This window comes from Mastomys coucha, unplaced genomic scaffold (genome assembly GCF_008632895.1).
Source record: "Mastomys coucha isolate ucsf_1 unplaced genomic scaffold, UCSF_Mcou_1 pScaffold22, whole genome shotgun sequence".
NCBI lineage: Eukaryota > Metazoa > Chordata > Mammalia > Rodentia > Muridae > Mastomys > Mastomys coucha.
The window spans coordinates 159,159,475-159,167,184 of record NW_022196905.1 but is presented as its reverse complement, the minus strand read 5'-3'; positions in this window follow the sequence as shown (position 1 = coordinate 159,167,184).

Sequence of the window (7,710 nt, the reverse complement as noted above, 5' to 3'; positions counted from 1 at the left end):
AAGGAAGATAAAACCAGTGTCCAATGTGCTGCTGTGGTTGGTGGCCACTGTTATGTGGGAGAGGTAAAGTTCATCAGGGCACTCGTCCTCTGATACCCACACATGCAATACAGCATGTCAACACTCAGAGAGAGAGACAGCGAGAAAGAGACAGACAGAGGAGGAGTGAGAAAGGCAGAGAGAGAACAGAAAAAAGATGAAAGCACACCTTACTCTATGCATGGAACACAGAAGACGCTAGCTGCACATACAGCCACACATTAGCTAGCTGCACATACAGGCACACATTAGCAAGCTGCACATACAGCCACACATTAGCTAGTTGCACATACAGTCGCACATTAGCAAGCTGCACATACAACCACACATTAGCTAGCTGCACATACAACCACACATTAGCTAGCTGCACATACAGCCACACATTAGCAAGTGGAGTCTTCTGTGGAAGCTGTGGTATTTTATGCTTCAGGATAGCGAAGTCAAAATCATTGTTAAAATGTTTTATCATTTTATGTATTTCTACAAAGAAAAATCAGAAAAGCAAAAAAGAAAAGAATGATGCTAATTATAGTATCGACCATTTCTGGTTTGGTTTTTGTTGTTGTTTTTTTGTTTTTGTTGTTGTTGTTGTTGTTGTTGTTGTTTTGAGACAGAGTTTCTCTGTGTAGCCCTGGCTGTCCTGGAACTCACTCTGTAGACCAGGCTGGCCACAAACTCAGAAATCCACCTGCCTGCCTCTGCCTCCCTAGTGCTGGGATTAAAGGTGTGCACCACCACTGCCTGGCATATCGGCCATTTCTGATTGGGAGATTATCTTTTTTGTTTTTCAACAGAAACCTGGCAAACTGTGAAGAACAGAAAACATATCATGGATATACAAAAGCCCACACCTTCGGCCTCCAACTTTTTGTGTCTCTCAAATTTCACATTATCTACTCACAGTACCATATGAAAGTCAGTTAAATCTTATTTAGTTTGATGGCATTTTAAGGAAATTGGTGTTATATTTAATGAGTTTAAGTGTGAGAGGAAGTCTAGCATGGGATCCGTCACACAGACAGTATAGTACCATCTGAGAAAAATGAACAAGGGGAAAGAAAAAGATGGAACTGTAAAGAGAACAGAATGTATTTTTGTAAGAGCAAGCACAAAACTGCTATCTCAAATAGATAGATAGATAGATAGATAGATAGATAGATAGATAGATAGATAGATAGATAGATAGACAGATAGATAGATCAGATAGAGAGAGATGTAGAGATAGACTGATAGATGGTGGATAGATAGACAGATAGATAGATAGATAGATAGATAGATAGATAGATAGATAGATAGATACTTTTTCATTTATCGATTTGGCTCTTTCAGAGAGCACTGACTGATACAACATGTTGAATAAACATTAAGATATTCCACTCCTTATTCTGTGTAGTCCCTTAGAAAATAAAATTTCTTGCACAAACCTATTATTGCAAGGCAGTGACACCTTCAGATTACGAAAAGTGACTACTATAAGTTGATGCATATGGAGCATTTGTGCTGTAAACTATTTAAGCTCCTTCCTAGTGGTAGCTGTTGGCCGAGAACCTCAGTATGTAAACAAAGCACTTCTCTGTTTATTCTTACAAAGCTATTGGATAATTAGCTGATTAAATAAAAAAAATTGAGATTATAAATATAAATGTGATTTATGACTGAAGCTGCATGATAAGATGACATTTTGTGGAAGCCCTGGCCTCATGATAGGGTTCAGGACTCAAGTAGTGACTCTCCATTGTTCACTGGCTGACCTTTTTTGGTTTATTGCACCATAATTAGCCACGGAATTAAATTGTGCATAAAATTCCAATTGCTAACTCTAAAGGTATCCAAATCACTCTACCATTCAATAGAAACAAGCTGTAATTATTGTATGATTTCATTATGTTTTTACATCAAATTAAGTATGTATAGTTTTCTCCTAAAACCCGCATCTCAGAATCATTGAATGGATTAAAAACTAGGACTGACCTAGCACTGCGTTTGTCAGGCAGTGTCATTAAACTATTAATTAAATACGCATTTACTCTGTGCAGCTTGACTTCAGTATTTTGCATCTTCAGGTACCCTGTCTGATAACTCAGTGGTGCTCACTCATTTCCTCTTTGTGGCATTTACTGCACTGTAATTGTGAGAAACAGCCGCTCAAATAGCCTGCTCTTCCTCTACAGTAAGATCCATCCTCCTTTTCCCCTGTTGTCCATGGCATGATTATTCTGTGCTCATCAGTGACACCTGGCTGCAGTATTACTGCCAAGGCCAACACAACAATTGAATATCATGCTGGTCACTGAGCATTTCTTGACCTGGCTATTGATCTCAAGGGTCTGACTCCAGCCCCTGCTCCATACAACACAATAAATTCTCTTCCAGGTTGACATTTAATCCTCATCTATTTGGACAGAAACTCTGTCCCTGAGGTTTGTGACCTTGTACAGATTGGGATCTCCCTGGACCTGATTTCCACATGCTCTCCTGCCTCTCTCCCTAAGGCCATCCCTTCTCTTTCTGCGATGTCCAGACTCCCTTAATGCACATGGTTTTCCTCGCCACACTTGTGGACCTCCCAAGGGCATGTGAGTATATCACTTAGAGTAACACTTCCGAGGTATAACTTGTCCACTGTGCCTGTTAGCTGTGGTATTGTGATGGATTGATTCTAGGTCACTTCATCCCCAGCTGTGATGTGCACCATTGATGGTGCTATGCCTGCATCATGGTGGCTGGTGGGTCACACAACAAGCTCACATCTGAGCTGCTGAGGCATCAGCTTTCTCCCACTTTCTGAAGTCTGGGGTGATGGACCCAGACTATGACCCCTCTCACACAGTGATATGTATGTCTTGAGGTCCTTACGTCAGGAATCACTTCTTAAACTGCTCACCCCTTCAGATATTGGACCTTGTACTGGTCTGCTGAAAGTGTTAATTTTCTTCTTTTCTCTGTTTATCCATTTCTTTTACTACCTGCTGGGAAAGAGAATCAACTCTAGTTTCACGGTTAAGTTTCTCGGACATCTGCCATCTAGCAAGAACCTAATCATGTTTTGATGATTTTGTTCTTTAATATTTACTCTGTACCCTGCTCTTTGTTCTGAGTGGAAAAATTCTACTAGTTCCTTCACAGAGCATGTGTGGAATTTTGTCCCTCTTTTTGTATATTAGATTGGGGCACTTAAAGAATACTTGTTCTTTTCTTGAGTTCAATCGATTGTAGTGGATGCTGTGTCTCCTATAGAAGCATAACTTGACAACTCTGTCATCACCTCATAGTACTACTTGGATGTTATGGGAATTGAGAAGATGGGGGCCAAAAGAAAGCTAGGTCAGTGATTGCATGCTCTTGAGGGTATTTGTGAAACTTCAGGCCTGCCCAGTCTCTCTTTTAGTTTTCTGACCACCACAAGATGAACAGACCTCCCCTGCCATGCTTTTCCTGCCATACTATACTGCCATACTACAGACCCAAATGCAATATGGGAACTAACACTGAGCTGAAACCTATGAAGCAGTGAGTCCCCAAACCCTTTTCTCTGTAGATGTTGGTAATCTCGGGTATTCCAAATAGAAAACTGACTAAGTATGTTTAAGAATTGGTTGCTGTGGCTAAGCTGTTATCAGGATCTTTGAGTATTATGTAGCTATTCATACACCTACTTACCTATCTCCTTAATCTCTTATCTATCCATCCAACTAATTATCCAATTATCTCTCCATCCATCTTCTATCATACATCTATCATCCATCTATTTATCACCTGTCATTTACCCATCATCTATCTACCCATCTATTATCTACCCATCAAGGTTTCATATCTCTCTATATTTTATCCATCTATTCACCTATCATCTATCTTTCAACCATTTTTATATTTATATCAGTTTGTCTCACTTGTCTATCTAGATGGATTTGACTTCCCCAGGGGACAACATATTCATCTGTTACACTGAAACTTCTTCTGTCTTCCTAGTGCAATGGTTTCTGCTGGAGAAATGATTGCCAGTATCTGCATTCATCACATGGAGTAGGTTTACTGCTCCTGCATCACTCACACAGGTTCTCACCTTTACATTTCCCACACACACACTCCAGAGACCCATGAGGCTCTATCTATTCTTGCTCCTAATTTTTTTTTTGCTAACATTTAATCTCATCTTATGTTCCATTCAAGTATTTCTTGTGAATATATGCCTTTCTTAAGCCCCTTAACAGGTTCCAATTGAAATAATCAACTATTAATATATTATTTTTACTGGAAACTAAAAGAGTAAATGTGCAGAACTGAGATATGTTAGCTATCTGAAAGCTCCACCCATCTATAAATTCTCTGGAGTTGAAGTAGACATCTCACTTTCACAGAACCACCTCTGCTTGCTCTTTGTGGGATGAAAAACATTACTCCCTAATCTGACCCATACCGCCATCCTATAAATTAGAATAGTTTGCCTGTCTTTCAACATATAAAATAAATTAATATGACTTCATGGATGATGCTTAATTCCTTTCCTCTTTCATGCAAGCTTATGCATTTATGAAGGCCAGCCTCATCTCTACACTGTAGATCTAGATGGCCTCCCTCCATCACTGCAGCACACTTGGTGTAGAACAGGAATCTATGTTGAAAGAATGCAGCTCTGAATCCTACTTGTCATGACAGATCCTGAGCACTCTGTGGGCTTTCCTTGTACAGGCTCCTGGCACATGATAGGTTAATGAGAGTGCTGCCTGCTGGCACATGATAGGTTAATGAGAGTGCTAGCATGCTGCCTCCTGCTTTCCAGGTGTATCCTGGTGCTGTCAGCAACAAGAATCTGTTCCATGTCCTCCACATCAGCCTAAAATGAATCAAACTGGAGCATCTTCTGGTCTTGCTGCTGCCCAGGGTCATATACCTGCCATTAAGTTCCCAAATGACCAGTGCTCTCTTGGTACAACCCTGGGCCAGCCAGCCTCTTCCTTTTAAACTCATAGCATCTCTTCTCTTCCTAGTTGTTGAATTATTAGTTTATATAATTTTTCTTTGCTAAAAAAGATATTGCCAGAGGTATGTTTTTAATAATTCTTTGAAAGAACAAACATTTAGCTTAATGTAGTTTGTGCTCAACGTTTCCAGGATCCTACTCTGCTTTGTTTTATATTATAATAGTTGGGATATTCTTTTAAATTTTTTTGCCAGTTACTGTTTATTTGTTTTGTTTTGTTTTGTTTTCACTTTCAGAGATAAAAATGGAGTTCACTTAATTTTAACCTGGCTTTAAATACATATATCTATATCTATATCTATATCTATATCTATATCTATATCTATATCTATATCATCTATATCTATATCTGTATATGCCACCTATCTATCACCTGTCATCTATCTATCTATCTATCTATCTATCTATCTACCTATCTATCAATCCTCTATCTTTAGAATCTATAGATAAGTATAGATAGATCTATAGATGCATATAGATTCATGATAAATAGATATACCTATAGATTCTCTAGATACCTATAGATGATCGATAGAAAGATGATAGAGATTCTATAGATATCTAGATAGATGTCTAGATAGATGTCTAGATAGATGTCTAGATAGATAGATAGATAGATAGATAGATAGATAGATAGATAGATAGACAGACATATATATTTATTTATTTATTTATCTCCCCGATGCTACTAGCACCATGCTCCATGTCTATATGTTTCATGGTGAAAATATAAGTTATTTTCTCCTTTCCCTGGGCCTGTGACTCTCATGGTACATGTGTGTTTCTTAGTGCCTCTCTCCCAGCCTTGTGTGCCAGGGAATCCACAGCAGCTGAAGTTGGGAATCCTGTGGCCCCAGCAGTCATAAGGCTTTAAGGGAAGTTTTCTCTAAGACAGAGCATGTCTAACCTGGAAGATGTATGGAAGAGCTGCAATGATTTACACCCTATCGTTTTGTTTCTCTTCCTACAACACCTTATTCGTATCCCTGGAGGTGTGAACCACACATGTGTGGTAGAATCTTCACTCAACGTTTCCAGGATCCTACTCTGCTTGCTGTTGCCCCCTCAGTGTAATGAAGCTCACCACAGTTGTCCATGAAGCTTTTCCATAGTGGCTTCTGTTACAGTCAAATTGACTTTCGTCACGAGGCTCCACATTCTGTTACTTCAGGTCTCAGGGTGGTACTTTGCCCTACTATCTCAATTCTCTAATGTAGCCAAGAAATTCTATTGATTTTCAATTTGTTCCCCTTTTTTCTTATAAAATAGGAGTAATGACTCTCAAGCTCTTTATGTGTCACAAATAAATCAGAGTTGACTATAAAAAATAACTTTGTTTTAACCCACACTGACACTTGTTTTTAATGCACCCAGGTATTCTGAATGCTTGCTGGTAGCTGCATGAACAAATGAAGAAAATTCATTTCTTCAGCCAACACTGACATCCTCCAGCCATGTCATTTATTCTAGCACAAGTACAGGCACCAACAATCAAGACTGTTTCCAAACTTGGTGTTGGAATTCCTAGTGTTATGTGGCCTATTTCTTTAAGGAAAGTCTCTAGTTTATATCTACTAATAGTGAAGGGTTGAGTCTGAAATGTTCCCAAAAGATTCATATCTTCAAAGCTTGTTTCCCAACAGAGGCTGCTGTATAGAGAGAGTGTAAAAGCTCAGGAGGTGAGACCTGGCTGGCAGAAGTATATTGACAGAAGTGAGCCCTTTGAAGGTTATACCTAACCTTAGCTCTAACCTGTTCTTTAGGTGTGCTACCTTTTAACATAGAAGTGCCAAGGATGAACCCATTCTACCACCATGCCTTCATTACCATGGAAGATTGAAACAGTGAGCCAAAAGAAGCCATTCTCCCTTTAAGATGTTTCTAGCAGGTATTTGGCCACAGCAATTCAGAAGTAACTAATAGGCATGACCTAGGCTTTTGGCATCTAATCTCAATGTATCAGCTCATAACAGTCAGGCTTGGTGGTGCACACCATCAATCCTAGCCCTCAGCGAGGAAGAGGCAGACAGATCTCTATGAGTTCCAGGACAGTCAAAGCTTTTCTGTCACCAAAACCAAAACCAAACAAATACAGAGTCTATCACTTCCTCCTTTCAGAGGTCCATTGCCTCTGTATTTGCTCGCTGCTATCCACAAACAGCATCACAGGTGTAGTCTGTTTCTCAGCCTGCCCTTCAGGAATCGGGAAACTCTAAGGAGGAAAAATCTGAATGCAGATTGACAGATTCGTCTTCCCTAGTTACTTGGGTTCTTTTTGTAAGATCATACATCACCTAAATCATGTTTTCTAGATTACAATTTGTGATATTTGGGGAAAAAAAATTTCTGTAAAATTTCCTGGTAATTAAACGTGCAAATGGCTTTGTGATTACCATCAGAAAGTTTTATCTTTTAATCATAATGACTCACATATGATGCTTAATATATACATTGTCAAGTTGATAACATCTAGAATCACCCAGTAGACAACCCTCTAGGCATGTCTCTGAGGGATCTTTTAGACTAGGTCAGTTGAGGTGGGAAAATGCACCTTAAACATGGGAGATACCATCATATGAGCTGGAGTCTGGGAGTGAATAGATAGGAAGTAAGCCGAGCACCGGCAGCCATGTGTCTCTGCCTCTGGTCAGCAGAGGCAGCCATGTGTCTCTGCCTCTGGTCAGCAGAGG